Genomic DNA, 20,838 nt, shown 5'->3' with positions numbered 1-20,838 from the left:
AGAAATTGACGTTTGCCCTTCACAAAGCTTTAATTGCCAACACATTTAAAAACTACAGTTCCCAGGATTCTTTGGTAAGGTGCTTTAAATGTGTGGTGTGTATTTAGCCCTAGACTGTAGGCCAGGGGAGAAAGGCCTTCAGGCACATAGAGCAGTGCTGTATTTGTAAATTGGGAGTAGGGTGGCCACTTATGCACAACCACCACCACCCCAAAGAAGACACAGATTTGGACATAAAACTTGAATATGCTAATTTATATGTATGGATAGAAGTTGGAACATTGTTACTACAATTTAAACAGAGATTATACAATGTGTCTCACCAAAGGTATATAAGGGGCAAGTATTTATTAAGGACTTAAACATCAGGCAATGGCAGGGACAGCATGCACATAAATTAAATCAGGGAAGAATGTGCTCGGTTACCATGCTTAAAGCAAACTGCCCAAAACATATTAAAGCCCCTTCATTTTGGCTGGAACCTCCTCTTCTTTACCTTCATTTTGGGCAAGTAAGGCTTCATTGCATCCTTGTAAATACTCTTCAAGCACTTCTAGTTTTGTGCCTGTAAGTTTCTTAACTAAGGCAGATTCATAAATGAATCATCGCTGTACAGCTGATAAGAACTACAGATTCCTATGCAGAAACCCCCACTGATAAGCAAGCAACATGGCACTTGCTTCATTCAGGGGGTTTTTTTTGGGGGGGGCTTCTTTAGAGTGGGATGCCTGAGAGGGAATTTGTACAGGTGAAAAGTCTGCTTGGAAAAACTCTGCTGCCACCCAGGTGATAGCTTTTGAAGAGCATCTTCCAGACCCTACTTTCTCTTTTTCAGATCTTTGGACCAGACATGGCAGTCCTTCAAGAAGTGTCTCAATTAGATGGCTGTCCTCTGCTAAGAGGAGAATAGGGCCACCGTAAGGGAGAGATACTGGAATGAAATTGTCCTTTCTCCCTATGATGGTCATATCCCAGCTGCAGTGTTGATTTTGTTTGCTCTCAGTAAAGGCTTTTCCTTCTGTCCTGCTTCCCATGGCTTCACAGTTGGTACTTATAGTGCCGAAAACACTCTGCTCGGCTAAGCAATGCTATTGAGGCCTTGGACTGAGTCCAAATCCCCACTGAGCCACAGAGCTCCCTGGGTGGTCCCGGACATGCCTGCCTCTCTTTCGTCAATCACCCGCTCACCCACTTCAACATTCGTGTGATTTGCTGCATCCTCCTGAAGATCAGAGCCCCATCAAACACGACACAGTATTTGATTTGATTTTCTCATGGCAAGTTTTCAATGCAGAAAGAAGAATAAGAAGAATAAAAAGACAAGTATTTACATATCTGTAGGAATAACTGTGCTTTTGTATTTGCAGGTTGCGGAAAAAGATTTCTCCCCGAGTTCAGCTGGACATTTGGGTAAGTATAGTTAAGATTGCGACCTGAAACTTTCAGATTGTGAGTCCAAGCTGGCTGCTGCTGAAAAGGACAGAGTTGTCAAATGCTAATTGTTTGGCTAAAAGCCAAATTATGTTTATCCTTTTTTAAAAAAGAAAGGAAGAAAAAGGTTTAAATATGCAACTGAATAAATACGGAAGAAGTCCCTGCTTCTGAAAAAAGAGCTCTTCTGTAAAGATCGGCTTTTCAAACTGGAATTGCAGAATCGAATTCGGCTTTCTTCCTGGACTTCAGGAAACTCCTTTCATGGCGCTTCACAACACTCTAGCCTTCCAGATTGCTCTGTGGGAAAAAGCCTTCATTACAGATAAGCATTAACTAATTAGATTTGGAGTTGATAATGTAGGTGACCTTTTCAAATGGCTTGCGGTGGCCTTCCCATGCACAAAGCTCTCTCTTAATATTAGCTAGAGTTTATTTACCAATATGTGGAACGTGCCACTGCAGTTAAAGTGTTCCACTTTTCATGTTCTGAGGGATGGGGAATGCAGCACTGAGGACCAGCTCAGGCAAGGTTTCTCTAATGGCGCAGTCCCAACCATCCTTGGGCATACAATTCATTGTAGCCATCATTTCTTTTGCTTTTACCTTTTCTCCTAGGGACAGGTTTCTGCTTGCTTTTTCCTCTTGCCCTTGTTAAGGATCGGAAGTTGTTTCTCAAGTGGTGAGTCTGGGGTATTTTACGGGGAGGGAACTGAACTTTTAAGAATTATAATGATTTTTATAATTAATTTTTGTCTATTTTGTAGATGGCACAGAACCAAGATACTAATGTTGTTTTATTGTTTTTGGCAAATGCGGGGCTGAAAGGCAAGGTCTTATTGGTTTTTAGCTTATGGGAGAATTGGGATTATTAAGACCTTATTAAACAGCAGAAGAAAAGCATATGGTAAAAGCACATTTGGTTGTTTGTTATATAGAAGTGACCTGTGTTAATTTGCCCTGAGAGGGCTGTTTGTGGTTGTAGGTTTTATAAGAAATGATATCTGTAAACCTGTCTCAGAGTGACCATTCATTAGGCTGCTTGTTTTTATTTTGTCGTTCTGAAACGTATTACAGTAATCTTTACGGTGTATTAGTCATATATGCAGCCTCCTATTTCTTGAATATTGCACATCCCAACTTGGTTGTGCCTTAGGTTGCAGTTTTGTGTCGGGTTTGATTTCCTTTTGTTTCTCATTCAAGCTCTAGAATATTCCCACATGGCTTGAGAGTGATATTCCTGGAGTTAAGGCAGCAGCAGGCAGTGGTGGCTGGTCCAATGCAACCAATGGGCAACTGCCCCAGCAAGCTCAGTCTGCCTTCAGCCAAGCCTCACCTGCCTGCCTTCATACTTACAACCTGTCCATGGGGTGGCGCTGTCAGCTTCCTCCTTAGTCTCAGGGCTCGTCTACACTTCCTCTTGCTCCATACCTAGAAAGCATGGGTCTGTGTGTTTTTCCCCTTGCCCCACTCTTTTCCCAGGGAAAACCTGCTCTTTAGCTCTAAACCAGAACAGATGACAACTCACGGAAAGCCTGAATTGCCCTTTGCGCCAACTGAGTGCTAAAGAGTGGTTTTCTCCAAGGGATAAGCCCTCAGTGTTGTAGCCCTTGTGGGAGGAGGATTGGGAAAATACTATAACTAGTTGACTTTGCCTATCATTGCCTCTGGCTTCACCTACTGCTGACCTCCAGCCTACAGCCTGAAATAGCATTGGTCTGTGGGAAATTAAAATGGCTGCCCCCCATTGGGACACTGCTGCCATCAGAAAAACCCACAGCCTTGGATAGGGGCCAGTGTCAGTGGGCTGTGCCAGGGTGCTGGGGCACTTGCGGCAGCCAAAGGATGCCAGGTGATGTCATTAATGCCCTAATGAGATGTGGCATTAAAACATTTCATCTTCCTTACCACATTGAAAAAAACTATAAATGCAGTCTGACGAAGCTGTTATTTTGCACAGAGAAAGAGAGATGGGGGTGTTGCCTAACCCTTTCTAGTCCTGCCTTTTTCTGCTGGAAATTACTCGCTCTGCTATTTTTCTACCTGTGGGGTGGTAGAACGTATCCACATTTTTCTCTGCAGGAAAAATACCACCTGAGAGGGGTGGTGGTGATTGTGAGCTTAAAAGATCATAGTCTCTTGCTGTTGACCCTTCAAACTTCCCCTTCCCACAGAATTGCAGTCGTTACAGGCTGCTTTTGGGTTGCTTTTGATGATGTTGTTGTTAAAGGGAAATGACACTGGGGAAAATCTACAGGTGACTGATCTTATATAAATCTGGATATCTCCAGGTTGTATTACTTCAGTGCACTCTATGTAGGGCTGCCCTTGAAGTCGGCCCAGAAGCTGCAGCTAGTGCGAAATGCAGTGGTCCAACTGCTTAGGGGATCAAGTATCACCACCATATTATGCCACTGCTGAAAGAATTGCACCAGCAAGCTAAGATCAAGGCGTTGGTTGTGGCGTACAAAACCATAATCAGCTTGGAACCAGAATACTTAAAAGATAATCTCACCCTTTATATCAATGCATTCCAGAAAAAGGTATCTGCAGGCATCTTTCAGATACCATCTTATCAGGAGATCTGTTCCATATGATGTAGGAATTGGTTCTTTTGTGAGGTTCCCTTACAGTATGTGTGTGTGTATATCTATTGTCTTTTCGGCACCTATGGAACCTTCATCAACAAGCCTTTTAAGTAGAGATCTTTATTCTGCTCTGTATCTGCATTAGATGTAAAATTAGTTATGTACGAAATTGTTTTTAGCTGTTTTTACAGACTGAATTGTTATTACTGTTTTTCATATAGAATAGTAATTGTTTCTCTTGTTGATGTTTTTATTGCAAAATGGCTTTGAGATATGTCATGGAAAACAATTCCATCAGCTGGATCATATAATTATTATTTTTTAAAGTTACATGCTTTCCACCTGCACACCTGTGCTGTGTTTCACATAGCCATATCTTTGGTCCTACTGGCATTCATGCAGTCACCTTAAAATGCACCCACAATCTTTCTCCCCCCCCCCACATGCATGTACTTGCATGTATACTTATATGCATGGACACAGGGATGCAGTGGCCATTGGGTGACAGTTCAGGCCATAGAGAGCAGCACCGGATTTTGATTTGTTGGCTGTCAGTCAATGACTTGAATGTCATGGGCATTAGGACTGGGAGATCAGGGAGAGCTGTGGCTGTCACAGAGCAGCTGTTGACACTCATCTGATGAAGCTGTTAATTTAACTGGAGTTTACTGAATGGCAATTAGGCGGGGCCTCATTACCAGCAACGAGTAGAGCAAAGGCACATTATAAGAACCCAGGGAAGGAGAAGGCAGAACATCAGGGAAATGGTGCCAAAGTGTCATTTAGGATCTGGAGTTATGCATCTGAGCGCCCTCTGATAGGCTGCCCTTCCAAATGCTCACAGCTGGAGCTAGGCATCGCAGGCTGACAGGCCTGCAGGTCTGGAGATGAGAGACTAAAGGAGGGCTCTCAGCGGAGGATGAAAGGAGGGGGGTGAGAGTCTGCTTAAAAGTAGCAGTAAACAGCAGTGTGTGGAAGCAAGCACCACATTCCCCGAAAGGAGAAGGGGCATTTCCTCTCCATCACATCCAGGCTGTATGTAGATGGTCCTAGGCTTGGGGATGTATTTCAGCCATACAGAAGTCTAAGGGTGCATCAGGGCCAGATTAAAGGGCATGGGATCCCTATATTGTGGGGCTGAAAATATTTTCCATGCACTTACCCCTGTGTTCACATTCACATACGACGGCTGTATAAAGGTATACACCCCTCCCTACCTCATATCCCAGCAACCCCCTTTATCCTGTCCCACCACTCAAATGTTCCCTAAATGAGAACGACCCAACAAGCAAAGGTCTGCATGTTGGTACATGACAGAAGAAGTGTACCATTTTGGCCACTGCAGGGCTCACTTACCTTACTGAAACGAACTAGCCAGCATGCTCTGAGGTTTATTGGAGTTTATTTGTTTGCAGGTGTCAAGGCACAATTTTATAAATTGATATCAACATAGGTCGATGCAAAAACAACATATAAGGGCACACCAGAATTATAAAAGAGAATCCGCTTTTGCAAACTGTTTCCCAGGTTTTGTGGCTGCACAAGCTAAAACAAATTTCATGTATTTGCTAGTTAGCAAATATTTGGAGACTGAGAAAGAACAGCAGTCCTGCCCAAAAATGACACCAACGGATCATTTCAACTTGACACAGAGCCTTCAGTTACACTCAGTAGTGGGACCATATGTTGGGTGGTGGCTGTTGCCCTGCTTGATGGCTTCCATGAGTTATCTGGCCAGCCACTGTTAGAAATTGTATGTTGGAACTAGATGAACAGTCAATCTGAACTAAGAGGGCTCTTAACAGTGGCAAGAACTGTACTTGAAAGAGGCCACAGCCTCTCTCTGGCTCCACTTCTGGCAGCTGCTATCACAGCATAGATTTGGTGTGCATGGCTCTGCCCTTTTCTGGGCAGAAAGTGTGGGATTAATTAACAGATTAATTCGCTACTCCTTTCCACCACACCATTCTGTTGTGAAAGGCACAAAAACTGGGAGCAGCTAAGTGCAGACATTAAAATTTCAGAGGAATACAATAGCCGAGGAGACTTCTCTCCACTAGCTGAGAAAAAGCAAACGAGGAACATTTGCTTCCCATGAAGCTCTCATCGGAAGGCACCTGGTAAAATTAACATACTAACAAGTTTTGAAATGAACAAACATTTCTTTGCACAGTCCAGCATTGTTCTCTGGAGCTCACTTCCATAGGATGACGTGATGGCCAGCTGTATAACAGGGTTAAGTAAAAGACCAGACAGATTTATGAAGGCGGAATATCAGTGGCCGTTAATGAATGCCACAGTTCAACACACTTCTCCATACTTGTCCCACTACCTCCAGCCTAATGCTACAATCCTATGCAGACTTACCTGGGAGTAAGGAAGGGGGAGAAATGCAATTCAGTTCATATTTAAATGCAAATCCCACTTTCAGGAACAATTTGTGAACCAAGACACTGCCATTCATTGAAATTCACACTCCTCCGAATTTTGCAGTGCGGCTCTCCAGCTAAGCAATGTGTGCAAAAACACATAAATTTGTAAAAACAAGATGCAAAAATAAATTAAGTTACAGAAAATTCATTTGCAAACAAGAATAGGCAGAATGGCATACAAAAACTTGTTTCTTAGGGAGAAATTCACAATAAAATGCTGGTGAATTTTCATTTTAGAGAGAGGAGAGAGAGAGAGAGAGAGAGAGAGAGAGAGAGAGAACTGATGTGGAAATTTGAAGAACTGACCTTAAGGTTGGAAAAATTAGAAAATGGGAGAAACATCATCATCATCATCATCATCATCATCATTATTTATGCACCCTTCACCTGAAGGTTTCCGGGAGCGTTAAAACAATTTAAAATACAACACTAAAAACACTTTTAAAAACATACCATTACCAAAAAAATGCAATCACAAAAAACAGGGGGAGTTCTGAAAATATACATCTCAGGTGTCAAAGGGTACAGAGAAGTATCTTCTTGGCAGACTCTCAGCAGTAAGGGTTACTATGGGGCTCACTTACCAATTAACATGCTTAGGATCAGGATACATACTTGTCAGTAGTATACTTTTTCTTACCGAGTACTTTATATATATATTTATCATGAACTCTTTGGCTCAGAGATGTTTAATAGTGACTTACAAAGCTGTGAGAATGGCTTTGTATTTTGGTGCAGGGGCCTGCATTATATTTTTTCCAAATATTTGACTAGCATCTTAGATCAGATGCAACTAAGTTTTACCCAAAGTGGAACCACCGAAATAAATAAACCTATCTCAACCATGTTGAATACCACCCCAAATATTCCAGCAGGAAGAAGAGAGGAATTAAGTTCAGCTTTGCTTTCTAATGCAAGCTTACCTGATTTGCCTGATTTCAATCAATATACAAACCAAAATTCAGTGATCCTTCAAAATTCACACTTCTCCAAAGTTTGCAATGACTTCTCCAGTTGACAAAGTGTACAAAAAGTACCGTATATATTGGGGAAATGCATATATTTTTAAATAACAGTGAAAACAATATACAAAAATACATTGTAATAGAGAAATGTTCATGCATGTGTATAACAGGTGGAATTGCATACAAGACTATGCATATTAGGGGAAATGCACACTAAAAAAGAAGAATTTATGAGGATTTTTCAAACAAAGAATCACAAACTGATATGAAAGTGTGGCAAACTTGACTTAAGACTAGAAAACCGAAAAACAACCTGAGAGAAACAGAAATTGACAATTTCATCTTCCAACCAACTATATTTTTTTTACCTCTCACCATTGTATCTAATCCCCAACATTTCTCTAGCATCTGAAAGGGTATCTCTTAAATGGTGAACAAATCCTCTGAGTTTGAGTCCAGAAATCTGTGGTCTAGAGTTACCCTGTTTCCAGACAAAGCCTGCATTGTTAAAAGCTCCAGGCCTAGACCCTCACAGACTCAGGTCTAGTGAGGGTGTTGTCACTGTCACCACTGCTACAGAGGGGAGATGGTGGGTGGGTGCCTGACCTAGGTACTGTCATGTGAAGGAGGCAAATGCAGGACAAAAGGCAAGGCCGTGAGTGTACTGAAGTAAAGGGAAAGTGGCAATGATGTGCTGGACCTTGCTAGGCTTGGATCCAGATCTGGCAAAGCCCTGATTCGCATTGGCACACACAGCAATTAGCTTTACCGGGTGATCCTTGAGCTCTGACTGTTGTCAAGAAGGAGAGGGCAATTATGACAATGACTTTGCCTTGTGAGGAGTTGGTTCATGAGGCTATCAGCACATCCTTTAACCTGGGTGCATGCATAGTTAAGTTTCCTTCCGGGGGCCTTGGTTCTCCAGCCCCCCATCCCCATCCCCATCCCCGGCCCCAACCCCATAGCAATCTTTCAAGGTTCCCCATACAAGTCCACAAGGGATGGCCTCCAGAATGTGCTTCTGAATTATGGCAATTTCACATTTCACTAGCAACCCCAGATACGATTAGCAAGTGGGTGTTGGGAATCCTTTGGCTCAATGGTCAAGGTGCCAGGAGTATCTTTAGCTTGGCAGATTTAGACCTGGGCATGCCAGGTAGCATTTTCTGGCATCTGATTTGACTTGAGCATATTGGTAACTAGATTAATTCTTGGCATTTACATACCACTGTAATGGGTCTCCACATCCTTTCTAGCATCAAAGTGCTCGAAAACCACTCAGCTCTATACAATGTTCACTATGCAAAGTTCAGCAGAACCGGTGAATCTCAGCTTAAATTCCATCAATTTATTTATACTTCCTGCTGCAATACTGAGTGAGCCAGCAACACAAGGAATTAGGGGTAGGGGTAGGGAGGCAATGGGGGTCCAGTTCAGAAAATTCATTCATACGATGACCAAATGCTTCTGGTAATTGAGCAAGACACACACAAACAAACACACACAGAGAGAGCCAGACAGTGGTCTCACACAATTCCACTGCCTTTTAATGGTGCTTGTGCTAGAGCACTTCCCAATGGATTGTTACCCTTTATCCCTTAGATCCAGAAGGCAATTCAAAGAATCAGTCAAGGAAAGGGAAGCGAGACTGAAATCCTGTGTGTGTCTGAATCGATGCAGACCCTGAAAGCCAAAGAATCCCCAGTAGGACTCGGCCGGCTATTGTCCCAGCTCCCCCTCACACCAATTAGCTTAATTCATTTTTCCTCTTGCCTGTTCTGAGCCGGAGAAGGGGGAGGGAGGGTTTAAATAAAAGGATGAGAATAGTCCCTACTTGACCTCTCTTTTCCCCTAGGAGTTGGCAGGGGAGAGGAGAGGAAGCCGTGAATAAAAAGGAACTCGTGTTTACAGGAGTGATTCTCCCATTAATGGCAGCATATGTTTGCATTTATTTAAACCTGCGGGGGAAGTGTGTGCGCCTGTGTGTGTGTATGTGTGTGCGTGTGCTGGGTGAGGGGGGGCAGTGGGGGGAGAATAGCAGCCGCAGCAGCCGCAGCAGCAATATTGCACACAGCATGCCAGGTGCTTGCTGTCAGCCTAAACAAAAAAGGGGATGTCAGCATTCTGTGTGCTGGGAGGCAAGGGAAGGGGAGCTGGCAGATTCCTGTCATCGTTGCCTTCTGCCTTAATGCTCAAAATCCTGTCTTCCTACACAGAGACCAGATCAGACCAGACCGGCCTGGGGGCCAGCAAGCCCACTGCCCTGGCTCCCAGAGAAGCTGCAGCACCTGCTCTTTCAGAAGGAGCAACGCTACCAGGATCCATCCAGCACAAAAGCACCCATCCTTGCCCCGGCAGCTGGGGCTGCCATAAACATGCCGTGCCATTTCAGCCACTGCAAACACACCTTTGGCCACTGTGGACACAGCCAAACACTCATTCCCCATATCTGCCTTTAAGCAATGTACTATACTGGGGATGGAATAAATGAGTAAGGAAACCCTCAAATCCCAGGTTGGGTGCAGGTTCCTTGTTCTTTTTGCACCCATTCAGGTGAGAGGGCAAATATGCAATTGAAAGAACTTTCTCACCTTGATCCCTATGTAGATAAAGAAAGGAAACACGAGGACACAACTTTATCCTTAGTGGGGCCATTTTGCCTCATGGGAAGACAAAAAATAAACCTGTGCAATTTTCAAATGTACATTCATGTGATAATGCAGATACAAAGCGGCTCAGCACTAGACTGGCCTGGTTAAAAAAGAGAACAGGGCTCTTGAATCGTTACATTAGGAGTAGCCAACGCAGTGCCTTGGAGATTCTGTTGGACTTAAAATTCCAATAACCACCTACCCATTGATGGTGATGGGAGTCAGGGTCCAAAAGGTCTCTGGAGGACCCTACATTGACTATCTCTGCTTGACGTAATTGCTAGGCAAGTTACACCTGCTGAAATGCCCTCCCCACTATGCAACAATTAAAAGTGCAAGGGTTTTGACTTCTTTTGCATTTGACCAGGCTAGTCATGATCTGGAAGAGTATCTTGTGACTTGTGAGGTGATCGGCTGAACTGCAGGAAATTCACATGACTCAGTCAGTTGAACCACAGAAGGGTAATATGCATAGCTTTGCAATGGGGACATAAAATGGGGGAAAGTCATGTCTGTAACCTGCCTATGGCTGGGAGTTTAAACTGTAGTTGCTGACTTGACTTATGCAATTATGTATTCCTGTTCTGAGGTTGTTATATAACTGCCTAGGAAGAAAGGTAGGCCTGTAAATTTGTTTTCTGAGGCAACTTCCACACACACACACACACACACACACACACACACACACACATATGTTGGAAGAACTGTTTAATCATGGAACTGAGATCCTCGTATCTCGATGCCTGTTGGTGGAAAAAAAAATATTTCTATACCGCTTTATATTTTTAATAAAAATCTCAAAGTGGTGTACAGCATATTAAAACAAATAAAACAATAGTCGGGCGATGTTCTTCTGGCTTCATGAGGAGCCTCTTTTGTAGAGCTGGTGAGTGTGGGCCCTGCCCCCTAGGGCAGGTGGATAGAGCCTTGCAGGGAGCAGCCTTGACGCCTCACAGCCGGGCAATGTTCCTCCGGCCTCATGAGGAGCCTCTTTTGTAGGGCTGGTGAGTCTAGTTAGTTCCATACAGTGCAAACCATGGAGAAAGTAATCTGTGATCCATGTGGATTGTTGTGGGTCAGTAAAAGAGAGCAGGGGAGACTGAGATCTGTAGCTACAAGATGCTGCAAATAATCAAAACATGCCACATGTAGCTAAGCGTGCTATATTTCACAGGTGAGTTTGAAGAATCTCAGCCTGGTGTGCTAGAAAATTGTTTCTTGATCCCAAATGCTATCAGAATAACCCAGATCATTTAGAACAAGACTCGGGTGGCCACCTGAGTGATCTCTGTAGATCAAAATCTCAAAATCTTTAGCAGACTGAAATGGAGGACCATTCATGACATCTCTGAAGCGATCAGATGTTGCTTTCCTCTGCATAAATTCTGAGGGCAGCTTCACAGGACAGTGTATGCTGTTTTCCCCACAGGTAGAAAACTGTCATAGGTGAAACAACCGTTGGAAAGAAGAAAGGCTATGGTACATCCTTAGGTACCTCTGATTCTGCCCTGCAGAGGACAATGGTGGATCTTCACACTTGCTTCCTTATTGTGGTGCACATAATCTGGAAGCTGATGGCAGTGGCGTAGCGTGGGGGGTGCAGGGGGGGCCGGCCGCACCGGGCGCAACATCTGGGGGTTAGGGTTAGGGGGCGCAAATCCACGGGTTAGGGGGCGCAAATTACTTGCCTTGCCCCGGGTGCTGACAACCCACGCTACGCCACTGGCTGATGGAAACTGTAGCCCTGGATGGCTCCGAAAAGCTGAACTGTGTAGGCTTCTTCCTACACTGCAGTTTCCCTCCAAAAAGCTGATCAGCACCAGCTGTCCGGTCCATATTGTGACAGTGAAGCAAATACTCCCACCCCAATTCACACTTGATGAAGCACATGACTTCTCCTACACAAAGATTATCTCTATATACGGTGAAAATAGAAAGCAAAGAATGAAGCGACCTTGAGGTTCCTTGTCGGGAACGGATACCCTTTGAAAAACTGGATGAATGCGTTCACCACCACCAACTTACTAGCCTACTCTATGGTGCCAACGGCAGCTAATAGATGTTTCTGAAAGCAAGAAAACATCTCTTCTTATTTCACAACTGCTCGTTCGCCACATGTTCTCTCATTGCATTGTGCCGGTTGCTCCCACGTCAAGAGAAATCCGATTTATGTAATGGCAGCTTGTCAGCACTTGGCTAAAACAGTGCTTGCTCTCCGCTAGCATAGCAGAACAAACATAAACACAGAATTACTAGGCAGCCAAGCTTTGCTAATATTTATCTATGATTAGGGAGATCAATCACTGTTAATTGATAGCTTATTGCTTTCACATGCCACTTTGTATGCATTTATCCTTTTATCTTTGCCACGAGCCTTTTAGGCTCATTTTTTCCGTGTGTGACAAGGTATTGCAGAGCAGGAGGCAAAAGTTGGCCATCTTTGACCTGGACATTATTGGTGGGGAGGTCAATTGCTTCTTCCTTTCTGTAATCACAACAGTATTCAATGCAGGTCATTGAAATGCAAGTGTGGAAGACAAGGCCCCCAAAAAATTTCAATGAAGAAATATTCTAAAAGCAGGTACTCTCCTTGCTTTCTCTGGTTTTGCTTTCCTTTTCTTTAAAAAGCTGCATCTGGAAAATCTTATTTAATTTTATAAAAATACAAAATTATTTTTAAAAATGGAGATATGAAAACACCCATGATAACAGCTGTTTGCTGGTTACACATGATCCATCTTAGTATTTTTCCACCATCAGGTTTGTTTGTGAGCAGATCTATGAGTTAGATGCAGAGCAGAGGCTTAGAATACAGCTGCATACTTGCAAGCCATGACTGCACATGCATACCATATCAACATGCCCCACTGACCAGCTCTTTTGTCATCCCTTACTGGGGTGTCACTTGGCTAGAAACTCCACCAGCCTCATTAGAATGCATTCATCCTGCAGGCTGAGCCCCAGTGATGACATTAAAGGATTATACCCCTCTAGTTTGTGCACGTCTGTCTTGATTGTCCATGTGGCCTGTACCTGCTCATTTCAAAGATATAGCTCACAACTTTATCAGCACATATCTTAACAACCTTTATCCTGTCTTGCTGACATCCTTGAAAAAAGACCACCCCCAAGTTGATCGTCTAGTCTTGGCCACAGACTAACAAATGCTGATAAGATGGTATCAAGGAGGTGCGCAGTGGAACGGCTATAACCTATGGGACAGCACAACTTTACACGCCAAAGATCCCAGGCATCAATCGCTGGCATCTTCACTTAAAACAGGTATGAGGAACCTTTGGCTGTTCCAATCTTGCTGAACTACAACTCCCATCAGCCCCAGTGAGAAATCCATCCACAAGGAAAAGCTGCACTGTTCAATTTGGAACTAGTTGAACTCCAGGATCCAATTGCCTGGTGCTGTATAAAAAACGTACATTTAAAACACATGGCTTCCCTCAAAGAACTCTGGGAACTTTAGTTTGTTAAGGGTGCTGGGAATTGCTCTATGAGGGGTAAATTGCAGTTTCCCAGCTCTTTAGGGGAAGTTACATGTTTCAGTTGTACAGTGTGTTACAGTTAACCAGCTAGAAGGCAAATCCAGTTTGGCGCAACTTGCTTAGAAGCTTCTTCCAGTAAGAACAGGAAGATTCCTGAATGTACAAGCCAGATGAAAAGTTAGGGTCAGTGGATGCATCAGTGTGAAGGCCTCTCTAAGTTCTTCCACATTGGAAGGGAAATTTTCTCCACAAGCAAACCTTTAGAAACTGAAATTTTGCCTCTTGCATAGAGAAAAATCTCTCCAACTGTCCTGGCATTCAAACTGCACACAAACCACCACTTCACACACACACACACACACACACACACACACACACGATAACAGATGCCACATGGGGTGATTTAAAGCTATCTTCACATTGCAGCTTTAAACTAGATTATCTCTGACCTCATCCAGCTATAAAAACCTGTGAATGTATCAAGCCCTTGTCACAGCTATAATCCATAACTTGCATTGGGTTTGCTACTAGCTTTTGTTTCATCACAAGGCACACACTCTCCTCTCCACCCTATGTTTTTGCAAACATCTGTTTTTCAAAAATAACACAACACACACACACATTCTTTCACCTCCCTACCCTGTTCCCTGCCCACCCTCCTTGGCTGCCCTCTGTCCGATACATTCCTGGCTCTCTCCTTCCCACCCACCTTTTCTGCAACGCTCAGATAAAAGCGTTTGGGTAGCGTCGCCCTTGTCATATAAATCCCACCATAATTCTCTCTTTCCTGTTAAGCGAAAGAAAATAAACGTGTACGGCTGTTACTGGAAGCCAAGCTGTGGGACTGCTTTAAATTCTCTTCTTATTGAGTCTGGGCTGAAAATCATTCAATTCTGCCGAGGACACAGATATGCGTTTGCACACACACACACACGGAGGTGTGTGTGGTGGGGGAGAAAAAGAGAGAGACAGGGAGCAAGAGACAGGCGTGTATAAATATCTCCAGCTCTCCAGATATCCGTCAGATTTATTCCTCTGCCAAGCCTGCAGAAAATTGACTTGTTTCATGGAGGCAGGCTATTGACACATTACCGCGAGGAGGGTTAGGAGAGAAAGCAGTGAGACTGGCGCCCCCTCTATTAGACGATAATGTAATCAGCAGTGTGGGAAATGAGTGTGGGTAAAATGGCATCGCTGACATTTATATTAGAGGATATTGATGGTGGGAGCTGTGACCGCATCTATCCTACCTCCCGTTTGCTGGGATTGACACAGACGGCTCTTGTTTGGCTGGATTCGCTCTCTCTCCCTTTCTTCTTAGCTGGGTGGCTGGCTGCTGTCACAGCAGATAGATAATTGAAAAATGGATCTCACCTTTCCAGCAAACAGGAGTGGTTCAGGCAATTACTGTAGAGGTTACCTACTCAGTCTGAAGGCTTCGTCTCCGAGAGAGATTCAGAGGAAATTGGATTTTACATGGATGTTTTATTCTGGCAGCAGTTTTAGTATAAATAAAGGCAAGGAGACAGAGAAGAGGTGTAAGGATGAGTGAGAGCTGCACAAAAGGGACTTGAAAGAGAGGCAGTGTGCGCGTGTGAGCGCGCCCGGGTGCACCTGGGTGAGATTAATACACCCGCTGCCAGCCCTCCAGGGGATTTCTGGTTTGTTGTGCATTGTGTGCGCGCACGGCTTTTAAAAAAAGAAACAGAAAGAAAGAAATCGGAGGCTAAAGGAGGTTAACTTCCTCAAGGCCGCACAACTAAGCCTGCCCTTGGAATAAAAAAGAAATGGAAGGGGGTGGGGTGGGGATCCCATTCCCGGAGGAAATAACAAAAGGTGGGAGGGGGAGAGAAAATAAAGGAGGAAGCGTAGAGCCCCCATCAAATGCGCTCTGGACATCTTTGTTTTTCTCTGCTGTCCCACCACCCAGAAGATTAGGCCACAGGCCTCCTGTGTTTTAACAGATCTTGCTGGGATAAACCAATGGACCACCTCATCCGCTATTGAACCTCCTACAGGGGGAATATAAATGGAGGAGTGACCATGATGACGATGGAAAAGAAGTAAATAACAGACATCACAAACAGAAAGCTTCAACTCTTGACCATTGTTTCCACATAGATGTTCAGGTTTATACTCAGTACAGGACCAATGTCTTGGCCATCTAGCCATTAGCTCTTGACATTCAACTGCCTGATGGCCTCCATATCACCCAGGAGATTTCAGCCGCAGGGATAAGAAAGGAAGAGTCGTTCTGTTGTCTGGAGAGTCTGCATTGAGAAGCCGTTTTCAACGGAGGCCAGCAATGGAAATGTGCAGTTGTATTGAGCCAGCACCAGGTGTTGGAATTTTGTGCCCCTAACAATTTTGCGCCCCGAGCAACCAGCCCTGTGCCCCCCCCTACTGCCTCATAAACATACAGGCTTTTATAAGGAGTCTCAGAGTGCACCTGCATGGCAGCAGCTAAGAGTCCTTAGAATCATAGAATCATAAAATCATTAGAATCATAGAGTTGGAAGAGACCACAAGGGCCATCGAGTCCAACCCCCTTTTCAAACTTTGCCTCTGTGCATTTGTCAGTTGATATATATATCGGTGTATAGATCGGGGAGACCATCTTGACTATGAGTCCTGGAAGACTCCTGCCTTGCTGCCTTGCTGGCCTTCCCCCCAACCTGGCCTGTGAGGGTGGGGCCCTGACTGACTCCAGCTACAAAAGCTGAGGATGCTGAACAGACTCTTGGATTGGGGTATTGGTTAGGGGTTTTTGTTGTGGGGGGTATATTGCTGTTGTTTACATGTGTGCTTTTTGTATCTTTATTTTGGATCCTATTATTTATGTGGAAATTGTTCTTTTTGGTTGTGTACTTTTTGACATTTTGTGTATTGTTTATGACTACTTTTGTTACATTTGTAGTTATGTAATTTTTTTATAGGTTGTAAGCCACCTTGAGCATGGTTTTAACTTTGGAAAAGTGGAATACAAATAAAAGGAGTGATTGACTGATATTACGATGTGATCTATATACCGTATTTTCTTCTTTTTCAAAAAAAGTAGCTGGCATTCCATTTTGGCTGCTAATGACTATGTCATGAAAAGCCTTGAGATGATGTTTTTCATGACTCTCAGAGGTGCAATCCTGTTCATGTTTACTTGATCATAAATCCCACTGGGTATAGTAGGGCTTAATCCCAGTTAGTGAGTGTAGGATTGGCGCCTTAGTTGCCATTCCTGAGCTGGGACAATCATGCATATAATCCAGCTGTATATATGCATAGTTTTCATGATGTTTACGTGTCTAGATTACTGTATATAACGGGAGGAAAGATTTCTGAGACTCATTTTAAATGAAATAGATGTATGCTTCTGAGTGCAACCAGAACATGTTCTATATGATTTTATGGTTTGCCATAATTTGGGTTTTAATATATGGTGAGCAGTGTTAGATGGAGTAACATAAAAGTGGCCTGTAAATAATAAAATAAATAAGTAAACTAGTGTGGATTCAGGTGGCCTGCCCTGGATTTGAGCCCCTCTTCACACCCTTGCTTGTGCAGTTGCAGACCTCTGGTGCTGTGCCGCCCTCTACACAGTTCTCAACCCGCTGCCTGGGTGTAAACCTTGACTTCTCTTTGCTCCCTTTTTTTCGTTCTCCTCTGCCTGTCCCCTAATGTCAGCTCTGGAGGCTCCCGTATCACTTTCGTGCTGATTAAATCATCTCTGACATGCACCGTGGCAGCCTTGGCCTCATGTGAAGAGACTGTCTCTAGGTGACTCTCACCACTCTCCAGCTAGTCCATGGCAAAAAGCAAAGATCGGTATAAATGAAATAAGAACAAGGCAACCGCAACAACCACGCTTCTAGGTAAGGAGTTGTGTTAAGACTGTGGCAGCAAAAAACACAGTGTCTTGCAGAACCCTTGAAAACTTAACACACTGATTGTGTCATGAGGTTTCACAGCCAACTTCATCAGGTGCCCACATGAGCTATGTGACAGAACTCTGCTGAATGTTCACCTTTTAATATTTTCAAGGTTACAAACACACACCCTCCCTCAAATCTGCCTGCTTACAGGCATTGATCCCTCAATTTGCTGCTGTTTCATTTTGAAACCTGAACAGTACATTTTCCTTCACTACAAGATCCCCGTCAATCCCTAGTGATTGTGATGACATCATTGGTCATAAAGCCAACCAGATGTGGTTTCATTAAGATATATGCACATTTAGATGTTCAGCACAATGTGCATTCAAACACACATTCCATTGACAGCAATATAGTGCAGAACAGCCTTCACTCGCATCAGCTGATGGGAGTTGTAGTCCAAAATATCTGGAGGGTGCCATTTTGGCAAAGGATGGTATAGATCAGGGGTCAGCAAGCTTTTTCAGGAGGGGGCCGGTCCACTGGCCCTCAGACCTTGTGTGGGACTGGACTATATTTTGAAAAAAATAATGAACGAATTCCTATGCCCCACAAGTAACCCAGAGATGCATTTTAAATACGGTAAAAGCACGCATGTAAAAACACCAGGCAGGCCCCACAAATAACCCAGAGGTGCATTTTAAATAAAAGGTCACATTCTACTCATGTAAAAACATGCTGATTCCTGGACCATCCGTGGGCCAGATTTAGAAGGCGATTGGGCCGGATCCGGCCCCCGGGCCTAGTTTGCCTACCCATGGTATAGATAGATAATACACTCAGATGTGCATCCAAGCTGATGCTCTCTGTTTTGCCTTGCTGCATTGTGCTGCAGTTGTTTCACTGCACTATTTAGCATGGCAAAACAAGGAGCATCAGCCCCGTTGACCAAACACAACAGAAACGTACTCCCTCTCTCACCTATGGACACCTTGGCACCTTTTCAAGCACTCCCCTAAAAAATCACCAAAACTGAGGGGCCTTCTTCAAGGGGCATGGAAATATTCACAGAAGCACACTCATTTTGGCCCATTCACACACTCACACATGGAGTAGCCACTTAAGCATCACTAAAAAAGAAGAAATGCACCACCGGGACAAAAGAGGATCCATATTCACGTATATTAATTAATATGCATAGATATACATAAAGATGACCAGTGTGTCAGCTCAGTCTTCTCTCTGGGTGCTAACTGCTGATGGACAGCTTGAAACCCTGCTCATCCTTCTTACGGTTCTTTATATTTAAACTGGACTTGGGCTGTAAAGCAGGCCTCATGGCACACCCCCCCCCCACAAACACACACAGCCTTCATGGGATGATGCTTAGACTGAGGCCTGATTCCAGGGGTCTTCAAAGTCCTTCCTCGAATTTTTTTATGAATGGAACTACTGGGTTCCATGCAGGAAATGTTTAGATGGAGCTGGGTTTTTATCCTGTCACATCTTGAATCAGTAGAACCCGGGAACTCTTGAATGAGCATGCAGACTCAGAAACAGACCCTGGCATAGACAGAGGCCTTTTTATGCACATGCCTCCTGTGCACTGCTCATAAAGTATGTCATTGACTACATGCTTTACTACAGTCATCTGTGCATGTGCACAGTCATCACCTCAAAAATGCATGCACATGGTGTAATGAAGTCATTGTGCAAGGTTATGTGCCTGGTGCTTCTGCACACATGCAGAGCGGCCTAGCTGGGCTCCCAGAGTGGAACATGTTAGATCTTCTGCAGAAGCATTTTGGTTAGGCCTGCTCCTGGTTCAAACCCAAGTCCATCTGGCTCAAATCCACACCAGTCTACTTCAAATTCAGGTGAAATCTGGCAGCATCCCCATTTTGTTTTGCCCACAACCAAGGGAGTTAAATGGTGACTGGATGTTACCTAGACCTTCTATGCCTGCTTATGCATGATATGAGGGTTCTCATCTCTATACCGCAGATGTTGCTGGACTACAGCTTCCATCATCCCTGATCATTGGCCGTGCTGGTTGGGGCTGATGGGAGATGGAGACCAACAATATCTGGAAGGCTCCCGTTTCCACTTTAGAAGGTGGAGGTTATTTCAGAGAAATCAGAGTAGAATACAAGGGTGTGCCCTTGTTATCATGATGGTCCCATGGCTCTCCAGCCTTTTTGGAGCAGTGGGCAAATGTGGGAACCTGACAAACTGCTGTGGGCACCACATGCATGTACCACAACCATGCATGTGCTGCTGCCATGCATATATGCAACAGGCTCACACTCCACCCACCTCAAGAATTAGGCTTCAAAAATGTGGTTTTTTAAAGCTTAATTGTGGAGTGGGGAATATGAACTTCCTAGAGAGTGCTGCTAGGTAGGGAAAAGTTAACTTGCAATCACCCTGTATAGCACACACCCTGCAACAATTAATTTTGAAAAAAAACTCTTCTATTGAAGTCAGTTTTCAAATCTGATTGCCTTGGGTGGGGTGATGCACTCAACAGAAGACTTCCCCCCAAAAAACCCCTAAATTAGGGTTATCAGACATCCCCGTTTCCCAAGGACAGTCCCCAGATTTGTGAATATCCCCGCATATTCCATCCCCGGAATGTCCCCAGATTTCATCTAATGTCCCCGGGAAACAGAAGCAGTCTCAGCAGCCCAGAGCAGTTGGCTCTGGCTGGCTTCAGGAGCTGCTCAGATGTCCCCATACAATGGTGGTGCAGGGGCTCTAAGATGCAGCTTCCGGGCTGCCTCCACCTTCCCTGACCCCAGCAACTAAGCTGTGAAGGGAGGCCTATCGGAGCAGCCTCCCAACTCCTACTTACGTGCAAGCAGGAGTGGGATGGGGATTTCTCAGTTGTGAAGGTAGGCTTCACACTGCCTATCAGAGCTTGCATGCAAGCAGGAGGGGGTAGGGATCTCTCAGTTAGGCAACAGGAAGCCTCCCTTCCCAGCTGGGGGATCCCCATCCCTTCCTGCTTGCACGCAAGTAGGAATGGGATTGGGGCTGCTCCAGTGGGAAGGGAGGCATTGCGCTGCCTGAGCCTCGCTGCCACCACCACTCTCGGCCCTCTTTCTCTGCCTTCCATGCCTGACCCACCGCGCACCGCTTCCCTGCCACCACCACCAAAGAACCAGCAACTCAGGGGCTGCCCAGGCTCATAGATAAAGGAGATAGAAGCCTCGGAGGAAGGGGAAACATGGGGGTTGAGGTCAAGGTGGCAGCCACCCCTCTGCCACCGCCATCACTGCAGCATCAATGTCTTGAATGTGTAGAATTGATTGATTGATTGATTGATTGATTGATTGTGTCCCCGGATTCATTGAAAAAAAATCTGGAAACCTTACCCTAAATGTAGGAGTGGTACAGGAAAAGGAG

The 20,838-nt window shown here is 44.5% G+C and overlaps 1 long non-coding RNA gene across 1 annotated transcript; it reads left to right on the top strand.

Annotated features, from left to right (window-relative positions):
* Positions 1-1,366: 1,366 nt before the first annotated feature.
* On the top strand, positions 1,367-11,148 carry LOC309532788. Its single transcript, XR_014220020.1, has 3 exons — positions 1,367-1,410; positions 2,050-2,113; positions 9,633-11,148. It is a non-coding gene; the product is annotated as an uncharacterized lncRNA (long non-coding RNA).
* Positions 11,149-20,838: the final 9,690 nt, after the last annotated feature.

Source organism: Podarcis vaucheri (genome assembly GCF_965113315.1).
Source record: "Podarcis vaucheri genome assembly, chromosome: 5".
NCBI classification, from domain to species: Eukaryota; Metazoa; Chordata; class Lepidosauria; order Squamata; family Lacertidae; genus Podarcis; species Podarcis vaucheri.
The sequence above is the reverse complement of the archived record's forward strand: the minus strand, read 5'-3'. Positions and strand labels throughout refer to the sequence as shown.